Source organism: Poecilia latipinna, unplaced genomic scaffold (assembly GCF_001443285.1).
Source record: "Poecilia latipinna isolate Pla-1442-1.1 unplaced genomic scaffold, P_latipinna-1.0 Scaffold0, whole genome shotgun sequence".
Taxonomy (NCBI): Eukaryota; Metazoa; Chordata; class Actinopteri; order Cyprinodontiformes; family Poeciliidae; genus Poecilia; species Poecilia latipinna.
The window spans coordinates 1,677,091-1,696,294 of NW_015112616.1; positions in this window are offsets into that span (position 1 = coordinate 1,677,091).

Here is a 19,204-nt window from a genome sequence, read left to right on the forward strand (position 1 = left end):
GTGCAGGTTTTACATTCTTTTATGCAGAGGTTCTCTAGCATAAATTGCCCTTTGTAACAGCACTTAATGTGCCAAAAAGTCTCATAACTGTGGCATGGCTCTGTAATAATCAGAGTGAAATACACTGTCAAACATTTTAATGAAGTAGGCGCTCCTCCTCTCCCAGCCTACTGTCATTTGAAATAAGCTTAAAGCTCCTTAAAAGCACAGTTTTGCTTCAAGCTCTTATGCAAGAGCAGCCAAAGAAAATAACACCAATGTTAAATTAAACACTTGGAAATTGGTCAAAGCTGCACAGTTTTCCATGAGTAGGAAAAATAAAGGAAGGCTTTATACGACATTAACAGAGTTGCTGCTCAATGACAACCTCAGCAGAAAAATCTGCCTGGAGTTATATGAGGGTATTTGGACCAGCAGCTGGAGTATATATTAAAATATCTGGTTAAAGGAGTTCAGTAACTAAAACAAAGTAACCCAACCTTTCCTTCTGATGTTCCCAGTGGCCACGCCATATGAACTTAAGTGCCCTTTTTTTTCTAACACCACCCTTTGTGTTGCTTTCATTTAAGCTGATGTCAGAGACATCATACTATAATACATAGATTTTTAACTGACTGGAGCTTTCAAAAATTGCAGCTTCTTCCATATTTTGTTAGGTATCCTTATTAGGATATTTTATTGATTTTTTTTTCTTTTTTCAGTTTTTCAGTAATAAAAACCTGAAAAATAAACTATTAATGCCAGTCTTTGGAGATTTCCACCTCTTATCAAGGACAAATTATTACTTACATTTTTAGTCTCACAATAAATATAGACCCATTTTTTGATTTTGGGAGCAAAGTCATCTGCTGGTGTCGGTCAGTTGTGTTGTATCAAATCCATGACTTGGGCCCTTTTCACACTGCCCACAATATTAATACCTGTTTTCATGACCAAGGAATCACATTTTTGCTCAATTTACCAGCAAACGCATCTGACTTGGAATCCATGAAGTACAGTCAACTCCCTCCTATTTGTGGATTTTTCCCTGGAACTTGGCTCCAAATGATTCACTGAAAAATCCATAAATTATTTGTAGAGAATAACTAAAATATTGAATGAAGCTCGGGTGACCTGAAATATTGAGTTGCAACTGACATGTTATTGGCAGCCAATCCGATGATTGACTGTACCCCCAGGTGTGGAATTAAGGAAGACTGTAGATACCACAAAATGCCTTGAAACACACAAATTAAACAATTTTATCGACAGCCGGCAGTACTTGAAGGCTTCCATTAAATGAAATAAAGTGACATCAGAGTTAAAGAACCCATCTTTCATGTCCCTCAAAGATGCTTCACAACCTGGACTTAACCCCTCAGCAAAGCCACAGGCATGGGCTCCACGTTGCAGGGATGCAGTAATTCTGCTTGGGAGACTCACAGATTGAGGAAGCAGCAATTAGAAGGTTTTTATTTGAAAGCGCTTCAGCGCTCGGATCCCAGTAGAAAACGTGTATGCTGAGAATTGTCATCAGCTTGAATGGACAGTCTAGGGTGGGGATTAGGGTCTTTTTTCCTCCCTGGGGAGGACACTGGTGGTGGAGTGGAGACCAGAAAGAAGGGGAGCCTGAAGAAGCCTGGGAGGGTGGAGATGAGGTGGAGGCGGGTCGAAGCTCGGCTGGGAAGCAGGTTGATCCATGGATGACGAGCCTTATAGAGGGATTTTTGATCTACGATTGGCTGAGGCGGAGAGAGGACCTGGTGCTGGTGGTAGCGGCAGAGATGTGTAACGTGGTGATTGGATGATGATGCAGGTAAAAGCTGAAGATTCTCCCAGTTTGAATTTACACCTTGTCTTAATTTCATGCAAAAGAAATACCCACCAATTGTTGAGTGCATGTACTGTCTGGTACAGTATGTGAAAATATGTTTCAATAGGCCAACATTGTTATATTTAAAAACAAAACTTTAATAAATTCTGTTATCAAACTTTCTAAAAAAACGGACTTGTGGATATTGAATAATAAAAATTAACACTTCGAATATGTAATAGTATGTAATGTAATATGTTAATAGTTATTTTTTTATCTGAATTACTGACACAAATAAAGTTGTTCGTAGTGTTTGTCTATATTTCCAGTTTTAAAGGGTATCTATGAGAAATAGAAATGTTTTATTTCTATTAAAAGTTGCTTTACATGTAAAACTGTAAAACATGAAATAACATATGAAGGTAACACTTTATTTGAAGGGGGGTGAATAAGACTGTCATAAACATGAATAAGCCTTCATGAATATTTATGACTGTTGTCATAAAGTGTCATTCGGTAAATTGACACTTTTAATACAAAGTTGACATTATTCAAAATGTCTTTGTTATGACAACTTGACATTAACCAAGAAATCATTACTGTTTAAACTTTACCTTTAATAACATAGTTACCTAATTTTTAAAGTGCAATCAGTAATACTTTTATAACAAATTTATATCAGTAATGATTTCTTGGTTATTGTGAAGTTGTCATAACAAAGACATTTTGAATAATGTCAACTTTGTATTATAAGTGTCATAATTTACCGAATGAGGCTTTATGACAACAGTCATAAATATTCATGAAGGCTTATTGGTGTTCATGACAGGTGTTATGTCATGTTTGTCAGTCTTATTCACCCCCCTTCAAATAAAGTGTTACCCATATGAATTACAAAAAGCTTTAGTTTCATCTGGTTCATTGGTATTTTTAGAGGCTGCCAATCATTTTTGTTTCTAATAACAAATGTACTGAAATTTGAGATTGTGCAACTGCACTTAAGATTTCAAGAGATGAGTAGGGCACTGTATGTTATCTCCCATGCAAATAATATTTCCAATTTTTATTTGAAAGATTCACTCCTTATGTTATTTGTCTCATAGTTTTCATTTAAAATTACTCAAGCTTCTCTGGAAACTTTCCCAGCTCAAGTTTTCCCAGCCAGTTCACTTGAGTTATTTATGTGCACTTCCAGTTGTGGATAGAAAATTTCATGTTGTTCTTAGATGTAGTCACTCAACTATCGTGCCAGATAACTGCTTCTCCTAATTTTAACCATATCTGAAATAACCCTCTCGCCGATCTCCTCTCTACACACCCGTGCTCTACGAGCAAGCAGCGTGCGAGAGACAGGAACAGAGGAAGTTGCCGCGCTGCTTTGTGGTAGGCGAACAGGGTGTGGTGCAGACGCTTGGACGTGTGCATGGTCATATTTAAAAAACTACGGCTTTGCAACGCTGCATATCAAGACAGCTTGGGGTTTGTTTTGTCCCCCCTCAAAAAAACACTGTGAGGATCTTCCACAAAAAACAAGAGTGACTTCGTATGTGCAATGCGAAAATGTAGCTCTGTTGCTGTATGTGCTTCGTGATAAAAAGAGAGCAATTCCCAGCATGTGCAGAAGAAGTCAGAGAGGTGTAGTATTTCTCTAGAGTTTGAACTTCAGCTGCTTTTAACAAACAGCTCTTGGAAGGCAGCAAAAAGAATCAAGCATGAAAAAAGTTATTGTTGGACTCAGATGTCAAGGAGTGTGTTATATGTTAGACTTATACCTGCTGTAACTTACAATCATTCTTTAACACAGAAGTTCAGATTTTAATCAGTGACTATTTCCCTAACTGTCCTTCCAATGCAAGTGCCTGCTGAGCTCTGAGCGTGTGTATCCCTTTACTCAGATTAGGGCCCGTATCACCTTTGAAGACGGGTGTCACCTTTTTGCTTCCTGAACCAAAACTCCTGTGATGTGTCTGCATGTAAACAGCAGGGCTCTCCTCAAAGCTGTTTTCCGCTCAACAACTTTTCAACAGTGGCTGTTTATGGTCCCATAATAGCCAGACAGTAAATACGGCCTTTAGTGCTTGTAAAAGCAGCTTTCCTTGACAACAAGTTCCTACGCTGATATGAGGACAAATTTGATGGGAGCCTTTGTTGTTCATTTCCTTATCTGGATTAAATCTGAAGCAGGTTGCAGCGAGAGCTGCTGGGAAACAACTCTAACAGAAGATTAAAGTTCAGGGCAAAGTTTTACGTAAACTGCCTTACAGAAGTTACCTCGTTCACTTTTTTTTTTCCTTTGGCAACCACAAATTTCAATTTGTTTTAGTGTGATTGTGCTAGACCTAAACAAAGTTTTGCATAACTGTGAAAAAAACAATGCACGGTTGTCACAGTTTTTGAAAACAAAAATCATACATATGTGGCCTGCATATGTATGCACTCATTTTCACTGACTAAAATTTTCCTGTGAAGATGTTTAAATCTGGTTTCTGGTTATAAAACATCACAGGTTTTGAACATCTCGCTGACACAATCTCCAATCCATTGTCTGGAAATTGGAAGAACATGATCCAGCAGCAAACCTACCAAGTCATGGCCGTCCTGCTAATTTACCAGGCCTGAGAACGAGAGCAACAATCAGGAGAGCAGCCAAACAAGCATGATAGCTCTAGACGAGCTGCAGAGTCACAGCTCACATGAGACAATCCGTTACCATGACAACTGTTAGTCAGGTGCTTTAGAAATCTTGCCATTGTGGAAAAGTGACAAGAAGAAAAAATGCCTACTGAAAGATGTTTGTAGTTTTCCACACATCATTTACTAGGCAAAGCAAAACATGAAAGAAGACGAGACCAAGGTTTAACATTTTCACCTTAATGCAAAACACCATGCTTCGCAGAACAGTAACGCCACAAACAAACATGATGGTGGCAGTATCATGCTGTGGAGACCGAGAGGGGAATTAGAATTGGTCGGAAACTTGATGGACATGAATACATGGCAACAGTAGAAAAATAAAAACGTTTCAGGCAGCAACAAACTTGCGAAGCAGAGGTTTGCTTTCAAGTATCACAGCAACCCTAAATATAGAGTCACAGCTAAGATAGATCAAAGTTTTTTATATGGCCGAATGCTATTCTAAGCTGCTGTGATGAACCTGCATGAAGATCACAACATGTCTTATATCTGTTCCATTCGGAAGACTGTATTGGAGATGCTGTCTTTGGCAGAAAAATAACACCGCCCTGCAACCTAAACACAATCCCCTCCATAAACATTAGAGGCTGCAAAAGTTGTGAAACTGGGGAGGACGTTTCCTCTTAACCAGAACGATGGCTTTAGCATGCAGCTGGAGCTGCAATGAGATCACTAAGATCAAAATATATTAATATTCATGCAAAGTCCTGAATTAAATTCAACTAAGAATCTGTCGCAAGATTTGATAATTACTGTTACAAAATACTTTTCATCCAGTCTGACTCAGCTTGAGCTTAGTCATAAGAGGCTGGACTTTTCAATCCATAAATGTGCTGAGCTGGCACAGACACACCCCAAAAGATTTGCTGCTGTAATTGTAATGGAAAAGTGGCTCTGCAAAGTATTAACACAGGACGACTAAGTGCAAATGCACACCACACTTTTCAGACTTTTTCTGAAAAGTCTGAAAAGTGAAATGAAAAAATGACAATGAAAGCAGTGTACTTTTCCTGTGATTTATTTATTTTTTTGTTGAAATTCATTTTCGTCTTACACTTTATAATTGTGCACCACTTTATGTTGTTGCATTATTTAAAATCCCACTAACATACTTGGAAGTACGAAGTTGCAACATTATAAAGTTTAAGGTGGAATAATTCTGTTTTCAAGGCATTGTATGTGAAATAAAGCGTATTGTTGAGGACATAAACTGAATTTTTCGCTTGTTTTTATAACCAAATCCTCTCTGTCTCTGCTTTGTGGCTTATAGCTCCGGCTGAATAAAAGGATATGTGGGAATGGGTGTGTTTCCTAGCCTTAGGTGTGGCAGCCAGTGAGAACAGACGCGAGATGAGTCACAGCCCATAACAACAATGAAAACATGGCAACTCAAACTGTAGCAAGGCCTAAAATCAGAGGATTAAATGGGGGTGGACCGTTGGAGGTATGACTGGTGGAGTGCATGCGCAAGAGTATGATTATTGTCTCCCGCAGGATAAAGGAAGTTGCATCGCTGTGGCCTGAGCAAAGCAGAGACTTGGCACAGCACCTGGACCTGATGACTATTTTGATTTGATCAAAACTCCTTAAGCAACAGCTTGGCATTTCCTGTAGGTGCAGCACATACGGATATGAGCTGACACATTAGTTTGTGAAAAGCAAGTTAATTAATACGCGGAGAACTGATTCAATCTGGTGTGGTGGAATTGCCTTCTAGGCTTTAACCACTTAAATTAGCAATTGTAGACTGTTGACTGTATGCATGAGAAAAAAAATGATCTTGTGTTATAAAATGTCACAATCTTCAACTAAAATTCCTTCCTAAATTCAGACAATGAAAGCAGTGTACTGAGCAAAGAGGCTTGCTTGTGTGAGTCACTGAGATAATTTGAAAGAACACGAGATCCAGCAGAGGAGATTATTCCAAAACATATTTAAGAAAGTAACTCAATAGTAGATCCTCCTTTTTTTCTTCTTCTTCTTTTTCTTCTTTTTTATCATATCTTTGTATGTTTGACATGTGTTTCTGGGTGAACTGAAAACATCTGTAAAAACTTGTCTGTGTCATATATTTGGAACGACAAACTGACACACGTCTTTGCCACCTCTCGTCTAAAAATGAAAGCAATGCAGAGACTGAAAGAAACTGTCATTGGCTTCCCTTTTATTTTCTAACTGCAACACATATTACCTGATAGTGTCGTTAAGAAACTCGGCAAAAACGAAAGAAGAGAAAGTGCTTTAAAGGATACCGAGAGCATTCCTGAACACTGGGTAGGTTTGCAGTTTTAGATATTGCATTAAATATTGAAATAGACTTTTCTTCTGTTACAGAAGCAAAAGAGAAAAAAAAAAAAAAACATGTGTAATGCTTCTTCGGGTTTTTTTTTTTTTCTTTGTGTAACATTGTTTATTTTAGGTTGAGTGTTTGTCAGGCCAATGTGGAGGACAGTCAAAGAGGCATTGTTGTGTTGAAGAAATGTCAAAGGGTATTTTCTACAGTAGCTCTCATGTGTTTGATTAATGAATGGACCATTGTGGATTTTTTTTTAAAGCCGCAGATGTAGTAATCCATTTCTGTATATGATATTGCACTTTTTCCAATGTAAATAATACTAAATGTAGTTTTTTATTATTTTTCCTTTTGTTATCACTGTTAGTGCCTATTGAGTTTTCATTTTGCGCTGCATGGTGTTCCCTGAGGACACGGCTCATGAAAGCAAGAAATGAAAACCACAAAAGGAAACGGTCTCCACATTTATGGTCTGTGGACTGTGAAAAAAAAAACAGAAGTATATTTTAGAAGAATGTTGTAAATTTTCTTGTTTTTTTTTTACCCCCCCTCTATGTTCTCTATAACTGTTAATCCCATTAAATAACTAACTAAACAGATTGTTGTTTTCCTGCGCTGAACTCCATCTGTTTCTGTTTTTCATCATGTCCTGAAATGACTTTCGTTGCAAACTGGCACCAAATAAATAAACTGAATTGAAACTAAATGTAACTTCTCAAACTAAAACTTCATCAATAGTATTACATTGTTTATGCACATATAAGATGATTACTTTTACCTGGCATCATGGTGCAGGACACTAGTTTTGTACTGCTGTCAGTGTACAAGGAGCATAATCTGTGGTGGATTTATGTTGTGATATTTTCAAACATAAAGCTGCGAAGCTCATGACTGCTGACGCTACATTATATTGACTTTACAATTTGTGAAAGCCCTCTGTAGAACCTGGACAAGTCATCCATCCTTCCCAGAACAAACAACCACACTCAAAACAGTCCCACCAAAGAGTAATTTGAAGTGACCAATTAATTTAACAGACTTGTAATGGGACTGTGAGAGGAACAAGAGTACCCAGTGAGCAAACCCAAAAAAAGACCTCAGGCAGAATTAGAACCCTGGATCTTGCAAGGAAATAGTGCTAAAAAAAAAACACCATGAAGAGCAAAACTGTGGCGTTTTACAGCTGTTTAGTTTTGCCTTAAAAGGAAAGAGGGGAGACTCAGACAAATTGACATAATGATTTTCTTTAAGTCTGTTACGTCATAAAAAAATAGACTTTGCCCTCTTCCTGCTAACATCAAAATAACAATTAATTTGTTTTTACTGTCACTAAACAGATAGCTAAGGTAAGTCAAAAAGAAAAACTGGCCTGTTCTGTGACATTCTTATACTAAAACCTGAAAGTTACATATAATTATAAAACAACAGTAAGATCATTTCTGCATAGTGAACATCTATGTCACCTGATGTCATATGGGTTCATATGGACCGAGGCTATCTGGCAAGAATAGCAGCAAACAACTGGGTGGAGCACAAACATGCACATTTTAAAGTGATTTCTTTCTTTTTAAAAACACTATGAACATGATGAGTTTGTTGTCATGAATTTTGTACATCAGTAAGTCAATCTGTGAGATTATGATAATGATGATGATCAGACTGTCTCAGCTACAGGAGGTTCAGCTTAAGCATATCTACTTGAGAATATAATTGATTATCCTTAAGCCATTATGGATGAAAACACAAATACCGAGGATGAAGCAAACGTTGATAAGGATAACGATCCTAGACTGGTGCAAATTTGTTTAGATTAATTGGTTAGGTTTGTCTAAGTTCTGTGCATGCTGCATGTTTCAATCTGTTTTGTGATCTTTTTGGCAGCTGTAACAGAAGATGCATCAGTTTTGCAAGCAGGAATATATAATTTGTACTTAAAAATTAAATTGAATAACTTAAAGTCTGCCCTCGACTTCCATGCCCTTTTTGTGGTTGAACTATCTGGACAGCCATGGGGTTTCACTCCGTACAGCTCAGGGGTTTTGCAGCAACACTTCAAAATAGAAGTAAACCTACTGAAGAACAAACTAAAATGAATGAATCACAAAACACAAACAGTAGAACTTTTTAGGTCTGCCGTTCACAAACAGCTATAAAAAAAAATATAATGCATACATCTAAAAAGTGGAATACTTTAACACCTGCGTGATATCAAGTGATGTAGAAATGAAATACAGATGTCGATGTGTTGGATGGGTAAACTCTACCCATTAGTTAAATATTGACTAACAATGAAACAAAATTCAAGACTGACTCAGGTGACTCAGGCATTTCCTATTGTGGTTGAACTACAAAAGCAAGAAATTTACATCTTCTTAAAAAAAAGACAATCTTTTTGACATGTAATCAAACTAAATGTTTCCTGCTTTAAATCAAATAGGATTTTTTTAAAATTATATTTGCTAGATGTCAGAAAGAAAAAGACAATTTTGTCTTTCTTTAACCACGACACTCAGGAGGAGTGCAGCAAATATTGTGGTCGGACACCTGGGAAACGGGAGGTTGTCCTGTTAAACTGTCAGTTTCTGATACCAAACACAAAATATCTCGTTAAAGTGCATGCTGGACGCTCACAGAGCAGAACTCTTGTGGGGTTCAAATGACCCCCATGTCTTAAGATTGCGGGAGGGTTAAAAAGAAATTGCATTAAACTTTCCCAAGCTCCTACCAAAACTTTGCTAGAATTTTGTCCCATTCCTCCCGACAGAACCAGTTTATAGGTAGCCCACAGTTTTGTTTTTGTTTTTTTCTCAAATGTAACGATGATCCCTGTAAAATATCTTATCAGCAGTTTTATCAACCTACAGAACAGGTCCTTAAAAATTAAGGACGTTGTGCATAAGTGCATATGAAACTATAACCTGTTGTTTTACGTTGCTTTTGAAGTATTGGTTTCTTTTTCGCTGACACCTCGTGTCAGTTCAGCTCTCTTTTGGCTGTGGATAACAAGAGTCTCTCACTAGCTATAACCAACACCTTTCGCTCCAAAGCATGTTGAGCTCTAGGCCAACCTCACAGTATTTAGTTGCATAGAATCGTTTAAACAGATGAATGTTACACCTTCGAGCATCTGGGAATTTTATGATCCAGAACCGGATTAACCAGACTTGTGGTGATCAGCAATTCATTTCCTGATACCTCGACATTTATTTTGTTTGAAGAGTGACTTAAAGTGCATCCTTGAGTACAGCCCAATTGAACTTAGATGATGGGAATGGTTGTATGTAAGCTTTCTTACATTTCTTACTTGCTAATGTAAGAAAACTTACATTGGCATGACATCATCTTGACTCTTGACCAAATTGTTTATAGGGGTAGTAATAATAGTTTATGTAAACTTATGACTTTGAAGAAATAGAGAAATTATACATTTTGCTGTTATCTAAATCAAGATAAATTATGTCTGATATAACATCAAATGAGGGAGAAATTATCGTTTCATTTTTGCAGTTTAGGTAAATAGGTGCTTTGAACTGAATGCAAAGTTTCATTGACTTTAAAGCAAAATATGACATATAAGTTTAAAGTATATCTAATTTCCCTATCTAAATATATGTTTGTTTGTTTTTTTGTCCCAGTTTAATTCATCTTTCCATCCACCCGCCCTTTATGGAATCACGTTAAGCAGGAGTTGAGAGGGAGAGGAAAGGGGGACGCACTCTGGACAGGCTGCCAGTCTATCACAGGGCTCCCGATTTAATTTAACTAAATCTGATTAGCACTAATAAGTGAATTTTCTTCTTGTCAAATTAGGTAAACCATGGAATGTGGTAATGTCTCATGATCACCACATTAAATTCCTCCAACGTTGTTAACATTTTATCCCGCATCATTTACAAGACTTCACCCGACTCATGTCTCTGATTTTGTCAGAGTCCAGCACTGGAAGCCAGTGAGTAAGCAGACCACAAGCTGGAACTTGTCAAAACAAAGTGGACCTAAAGTAACCACCCAGAGCAGAGGGTATCCATGGTGAGATTACAACTACAAAGCAACCCCAGGCTGCTAATGACAGCATGCAGTACTCAAGATACACTATCTCGCAACACACGGGTCACACTGCCTCATATTTGCCATCCCCATAGTAACTCAACTTTGTTTATCTGTGGAATTCCCCAGACAACACGTTCCCTCGCATACTCATACACACGTATACTGAGTATGCGTGAACATATGCTTATGATTCAGAGAGGCAGGCTGTTCCTTTGGTACTTGAAAGAATGTGAGCGAAAAAAACGGGAATGAGAGGCAGATTGCATTGTGGTTTCCACTTCGACTTGTGAGTCAAGCACACGAGGAAGGAACAGAAAAAGACTATTCTGGGATGTGCTGCTATAGTAACATAATAAGCAAGAGGGCACGAATGTTTCCATAGCAAAGGGTTGCGTGCGTATGGATAAATATCACATGCCTCAAAGCAGTTTGTATTAATGTAAAGAACCCCGCTCTGCTGTGGTGCGCAAAGTTGGTAACCGTTTCAGGAAAGGATGATCTTCTCTCCTTGCCTTGTTTTTATTCCCCCGTTAGATCTGATCAGTCTTTTTGTGTCAGCACATAGCGATGGATGCTGGAACATCTTGCACAGGTTAGATCTTGCCATCAATACTGCACTGTGTAATCAGACTTATGGTTTTGTTGCTGTCATTTTGGATGTCATATAACACATCCTGTTTAAACATGATGTAACACATCATGTTTTAACTTGTGTTTTAGTAGCTTGTTTTGTTTTGCTCTTGTGCATGTAGTTTTTATTTTAATCATTAAAGATCAACACCATAATCTGATTTTTTTATTTATTTGGATGCTACACAACTGTGCTCCCAGGGACAAAATTTTCTGTTTTGCTTTATTAAGATTTTGTGTGACAGACCAACACAATCTAGAGCATACTAGTACCGTGGGTTAGACATGCTGTTGCTATATGGTTTTCAAATTGTTTAATAAATACACGCACGTACATATTAATGTATGCATGCATGCATACATGTACGTAAACAGACGTGACTGATTGAGAATAAAAAGCTCTTTCAGGAGAGGAAAAAACCTCAAAAAGTGATGTGTGTTTGTATTTAACTTTTTCTTCTCATACAACTATATAAAACCCAGTACAATTAGCTGTAGTCATTAACTGTATCAACTTAATTAGTAAATAGAGTCCATTAGTATGTGATTGGTGTGTGATTTAATTACAGAACAAATAGTTTTTTTCTGTGAAAGCTTCAGAGACTCATTGGGAAATATTAGTGGCCATCGTGAATAATACAAGTAATACGTAACATGAGTCAGGGACAGGACAGTTTAAACATGTAAAGCAGGGTTAGGTTACAAAATAGCAGCTTACAAAGCCGTGTTCAATTTGTCATTTGAAAAAAAAAGGAAGATTGTTAATCTCGCAAGAGACAGAAATTGAAAGTTCAGGCAAGGACAGGCAGCATTAATCAGAGAAGCAGCCCAGAGGTTCATGGTAACTCTGGAGGAGCTGCAGAAATCTAAGATCAGGTGAGAGAATCTTTTGAAAGCAAAACTGTTAGCTATGGACTCTGCTTAAGAGAAGGAAGTTGCAAAAGGAAAACATTTATTGAAAGAAAATTTTTAAAAATTTTAAAATTTAGTTTGCAAATGAAGGGGACACAGCATGGCCAGATTCAGTCCAACACCTTGGTTTCTGTGGTAAAGCCTGATGAAAAGAGCTGAACCCAATTGAGAATCTGTGGGAAGAATGTGGTATTTCTATTAATAGACCCTCCTTACCCAATCTGAATGAGACTGTGCTATTTTGCAAAACGAATACAGACAAACCCAAAAGGAATTGCAGATGTCATGAAGCACTAATATGAAAGGTGAATGAAAGTACGCACATAATTTTGCAATTAATGCTTTTCCTTCTCAATCACAGTAGTTTGAGTTGGTTTCTCTCAAAAAAACCAACCATCATTTTTGTTGCAATGTGAGAAAGTATGAATACTTTTGCAAGGCACAGTTTAAATTTGACATGTTTTCCCACAGGAAAAAATCCTACTGATCTGACAAGTAACAGATATAGATGTGTTTATGTTAGTTATTTCCTCACCAGTCCGTAGTTGTACTAAACTATTGATCAAAATGGGGGCGGGGGGTAGGGGGGGGGGCAGGGGGCGCTCATTCTTCTTGCGACCTTTCATCTGCTACACTTTGACTTAGGCAACTGTGTTCCTCAATTGCACATTCCAGTCATACTTAAAAATGTCTCAACACTGCCATTCTCTTGATGGGTGGGATGTAAAAGAGCAGCAAGTCAACACATGAAGTCAGGCTGGGGTACCTGTTTGTTCAGAAATGTCCTCTGGGTTTAACCTCCTTTTCACTGTGGAGCGATGCAGTGAGACGTGGATTTAAAGTCTTGCAGGGAAGGGAACCAACCGCGGGTTTACCTGCGCTGCTTATGTTTTATAAAAAACAAAGGATTAACTTGTGTTGTAAAAGATATTGTAAGATCAGGCCACACCCAAACCACAACTGTGGACATTTAGGGCTTCTTCGTTTAGTGTTTACCAATCCCACACACTCGTGCTTGCACATATCTATCTATCTATCTATCTATCTATCTATCTATCTATCTATCTATCTATCTATCTATCTATCTATCTATCTATCTATATATATATATATATATATATATATATATATATATATATATATATATATATATATATATATATATATATGTTCACAGTTTTTCAGACAATCATCAGCATTTCTTTTCTTTGGGTACGTCAGTGCATTTCTACAGTTTTGCTTTAGTTTGACAACATGCCCCACCTCCGGATTGTGGTAACATGAGCCAAATTCAACTCTGGGGTTTCAAGCCCAGCAGTGCAGGGGCTGTCTGTTTTCCCTCTGTGTTCCTCTCTTCCCTCATGTCACGCACTTTCCCCTCCACTCTTACAATTGCAGTCTCTTCCAGCTGCAGGGAAATGGGAGCTCTCAAGTAAATCACTTTTTAAGAAACAATGTTGATCGCCATGACTGCCTCAGCTGATTCGCTTCACTTTTAGGTGTTATTGTAAAGTCGCCGCTTGCTTTAAAGTTGCTTGTTGATAGTGCGCCATCCTCCTTTTCCCTGCCTTCTTTAGCTATTTCCCCTCTGTGGACTCACCTTTGACCTCCTTCATTCCATTCCAGTACCAAATTACTTTGCTATGTTTCTGAGCCATAGAAATATGAGTGCTCACACCCTTTAAATACACAGAAGGGAAGAAGCGGTCAAGGCCATTTTTCCTACAGTGCACGCAATGATGCGTCTGTACTGACATTAATGTAGCATTCAAGTGCACGGCTTTATCTGGAATTCAATAAAATATCTAAAGTTTACATTATAAACATCTGTTCTGCTGATGGTTGTATCCTACTTTAAGCTCAAAGGGATTCCCATAAAGGCCTAGGTTGGGACTGTAAATGGGTTTCATGGGGGTCCAGCACTGGATACCCCTTGTTACAATGAAAATTGCAAGGTAAAACACAAAGTAGATCAATTTAGCTTTTAACAGAAACATTTTTAAATTTCTCTTTACTTTCATACTAAGCACATCTACCCAGTGACATTTACTCAGAAGTAGACTTAGGCACACCCAAATCTGCTTTTCAATACTTTATTAAACTTTGCTAAAAAAAAAAAACAGCAAGCAAGAAAGAGTGACCCAAATCCTGTTCTCATTGCTTTTTTATTGAGCCCAAAAAAGTTTGCAAGCCGGGTGTCTTTCTTTTAATGAGTCAAACGTCCAAAATGCTAAGTTTTGGATCTTCAGCAATTGAATCAATCTTTTCCCACAAAAAAAAAATCTGACTGTTTCATTTGTTTAATTAAAATATTGCTTACTTTGTTGTTGAGCAAGTAAAAAAAAAAAAAAAAAAAAAAAAGAAAAACTGATCTTTTTTTTAAATTATTTTTACTTTTTCAGCAAATAGCAACCAAACCACATATGGAGTCTCGTACTCTCCTTTGTACCTACTTTTTAAAGAGTTCTTTCTCCATCGCTTAATCTGTAATCCTGTCATTCCTATCAGGAAGATGCCCTGCATTTTTTAAATAATTTGCCCTGAGTATGTTGAACTTTTGCAAAACATGTCAGGGAATGACTAAGCGAACTAGACTAGAACCGAGACTGGAAAACAAAGTCGACTTTCTGATGAACCCAGCTTGGTATCCATGTTATAGCAGAAGACACTGAACTGTGCCTTCCAATCCCTTTCATGCCTCTTGTACATTTTGTCTTTTTACTGTTGTGACTCATACACGTCAGCAGATTACTGGGATTTTATAGACCAACACAAAATGATGTTTAATTGATCATTTGAAAAACACAGAATTCCAGACAAGCTTAAATAAAAATCTATTGCAACTTCTAATTGTCTTCAGACATCACCAGTCTAGCTCTATCCCTGTAAACATTTAAATCCAGCTTTCCTTAGAGGTTTGTTAGAGGAAACATAGTGAATAAACAGGACCAGAAAGACACATCAGACAAGTAATGGGTGAAGCAGTGGAGAAGTTTAAAGCAGGTTAGAATTTTAAAACAATGTTCTGTAGTCATCTGAAAATGGAAATGGTATGGCACATCTGCAAATCTATCAGGACATGGCTGTCCACCGAAATGAATAGGCCGGGTACGGAGAGCATTAATTAGATAAGCAGCCAGAAGGCCTGTGGCAACTCTGGACAACCTGCAGAGGCCCACAGCTCAGTTTGTCAACAACAATTACCTGCGCATCTCAAAACTGGGTGAGAGGGAAAAACAAAGCCAGAAGAACTCCCCTTTGTTAATTATCACACGTCATGCAGGGTGCACAGCACAACAGAACCAAGACTGCACATTTTGGCCTACATGTAAAATGTGATTTATTGAGGAAAACTAATATTACCCATGACCCAGAGCACACCGTCCTACCAGTCAAAAGCATGAAGCAATGGCAGCATCATGCTCTCATAATATTCCTCTTCAGACTTCCTCTTCCAGCAAATGTGCAGCCAGAGTTACAACAGATAGTCATGTGTTTGTCAAAGCTCAGACCAAAATGTCACCGGGAATCTGTGGCACGACTCAAAATAATTTTCACATATTCAGTTCTATTTATCTCCCTGTGATTGAGCAATTTTCCAAGACAGTCTAGGCGAACACGTTCAAAGAGGCCTTTCACAAAAGACCTGCAGCTGTGCAGTGAAGACTATTGACTCAGGGGGGCTGAAAACAAAGGCTTGCTATACTTTTCACATTTTGTTTTTTATTACTGTTTAAAAATCATGTGCTTTTCTTTCCACCTCATATTATGTATTACTTTGTTTTGGTGTATTGCTAAAAAGGTTTTGACATAAGAAAAAAGGAATATGAGAACTTTTGCAAGGTTCTGTATCTGATGACTGGCCAGACAAGAGTCACATTGGCACATTCAACTCGTCATACATATTAAGTTACAAAATGTAGAACACCTTTTATAGTTTTACCAAACTACAGGCTTCTTCTGGACTGTTAGATTTCAGCATCTGACAACCCAGTATTTCACCTCCCTGTCCCATCGCCTTCCTCCCCCTTTTCCAGATGCGTTTTTTACTAGCAGATGCTCAGCACATGCATACCATGCCTAAAGCTCCTACTGAGGGCCGACAACCACACAGGGTCCTTGTGTGGTAAAACAATACAGCCTCTCTCTGTGTTCAGCACTCCTCGCTGCTTCAACTACTTTTAAGAGCCCTCCCTCCCCCCACCACCCCTCCCATCTCTCCCTTCTTCGTGGAAGAACACAAAAAAGAAAAAGAAAAAAAAAAATCCAGATCATAGTGGAAGGAATAAGTGGTGGGTGTGCGGCTAGGAGAGAAACAAGCTCAGGGAAGGACGGCTGGCAGGAGTGGAAGAGAAAATGTTGCTGTTGGCAAAAGATTGCTTTATTGTTCTTGTGCGTTAGGCTTTAGTTCAGCCTTTTAACTCCAAAGACCCTAAGTGCAAACAAGCGCTGTAATCTCGAATGGACTTTATGTCTAGATTTAAAAACGACGGTTTAAAGCACATTGTTTCGGCTTTCATCAATTTCAAATCTAATCCACAATAAAAATGTTTCGTAACAAAGACCCACGAGCAGATGATGGCTTATCCAGCTCCCATTGTTGTAACTGCTGCAATACTCTGCTTCAAGGCAAAGTTATTTGCTCAAGTTACAGCCCTGCTCCATTCTGATCCACAGGATGGGTGAGTCATGTGTTCAAGGACTTGGGCGCTTCGCTGTTGTGGGAACATTTCCATTTTCTGATTTCCATGAAGCCACAGAACAAACTAAAATGGCCTCCCTGATTCAACATTGCAGAGGGAGATGGTTGCACTGCTAAAATACGCTTAGTAAGTTGGAAAAAATGACATCTGACTCACTCGAAGATGAGAGTCTTCCCTTGGGCATCTAATGTGTGTGTGTGTGTGTGTGTGTGTGTCTGTGTGGACAATGTGAATCAGGCTGAATGCCCCCAAACCCACCCAAAAGTTTAAAAGCGTTGTAATTCAACGCATCGATTGACTAAATTACTGCTGGTTGTCTTCTGCTTCGAAGGACATTTCAAAACAGCTGTTGCAAATATCAAACGGCCTCTGAAATGAAATTCATTGTTTATCCTCTTCCAGGTGCTCCATTTTACCTGTGGCTATGTGTGACAAACAAAGAGGCACCATACAGAAGTACACAGCAGGTGTGGGAACGGAAACCGGCACATTATCAAAACTTTTATTTGTTTGTTGGGTGTGTCTAATGAAGCCAAGTACATTTTGAGACCAGTAATAACTGACTGATAGCATTCATATGAATCTGGAAGCTTTACAAAAGAAAAAAAACTAAAAAAAAAACTTGTGGTTTAATTTTTGCATTCACGCTCTGAAACAGACTGTATGGAAAACGAATTGGGCATGATCTTACCCCCTTCAGAGGTAGAGCCTCTTCCTCTTATGAGGCCCCAGCTTGCAGAAGTAGGTTCTGAAACAATCCATTTCAGCATTTTAATAAGGGTGTGGTCAATGTTTGTTTTGTTTTTTTCATATTTGACTTTCAAATAATAAAAAAACCCTTCTAAAACAAGCTATTGAATTTACTTATCTACTTTTAAAGCTACTGTAAAGTGGAACCTTTTCTACAATGTCTCAGATGTCTTTGTTCAGGGCTATTAAACGCTTATCGACTAGAGCTGGTTTTAATTTACTCCTGCTTTTATTGTAACACCATGAACAAATGTCTTGTGCAAAAATAATTGTGTGCATCCGACTGAACTAGTACAAAACTGGGAAAACTTTGACATCATAAGAAACTCGGAAACTTGCCATCTTGGCTTGAGGGACCCTGTAAGACCTTAAGTTGTGTATGACTTGTAAAACCTAATAAAGAACCGGTTTAAAGTAGAAGAATCTGCACATACGTGACCTCATTACAAGCATTTTCTGTTGATGTCGTTCGAACGGGTTATAAATTTCAGCCTTTGTCTGCCCTCTAGAGGCGCTAAAGAAAATTACAGTTGTGACCGACAGGTTTCTTTTGTACTAAATTTAATTTTGTATGTTTGTCTGGAATTTTTTGCGTACAGAAGTTTAATAATGAACATTTCATAAAGTCCTGAGGCTTTATTGAGAAGCACTTCAAGTTTATGCAAACTGTCTAAATTAACATGGTCAAAAATGTATTTTTGTTCTGGATTAGGTTAAGCTCTGAGAAGGGTCCTGGGCATTAAAAGTGTATTTGTTTTCATTTTTATGCCACTTATCACAAGTTTCTGACCTGGTGCTCCATCGCAGTGGAAAAAAAAATAATAAATTCTCACCACTAAAACACTGGGTAACGTTGCATTTGGATAATGTTTTCTTCCCATTCTTTACATATGTTTGGGTTTGTTTGTTTTTTTTTTTTCCAAAATTGAGAGCAAACCCACTTTCTTAAAGCAACCCCACTCATGAATGGTCTCAGAATGCCCCACTATCACCATGACACAGGACTGATGCTAGAGTTCAAGGTCAAGGAGAAATATTCTCCAAATTCTCCACGCCTCGCCAACCTGACCTCAGTTACAGTCAAATGCGTTTTAACTTTTCTGAGTTGAACCTGGAAGAAGTTTGCTCTTGTGAAATGACCATCAATAAAAATGGCACACTAGTTTACCCTTTAATTAACTGGCTGAATATTTGTTTTAATTCAGAAAGTAATTGCTTTAATACTTGGTGTCTGGTCTGGTCTGGGCTAAACAGACTTTTTGCATCACTGGGACAGTGAATACATTTTATGTTCAAAGCGTTATGTCAGTGAAGAAAACGTTACCAGACACGGAGTTTCCAGTTTATATTATTGTGTTTCTATCCATAGTTTTCTGTCAC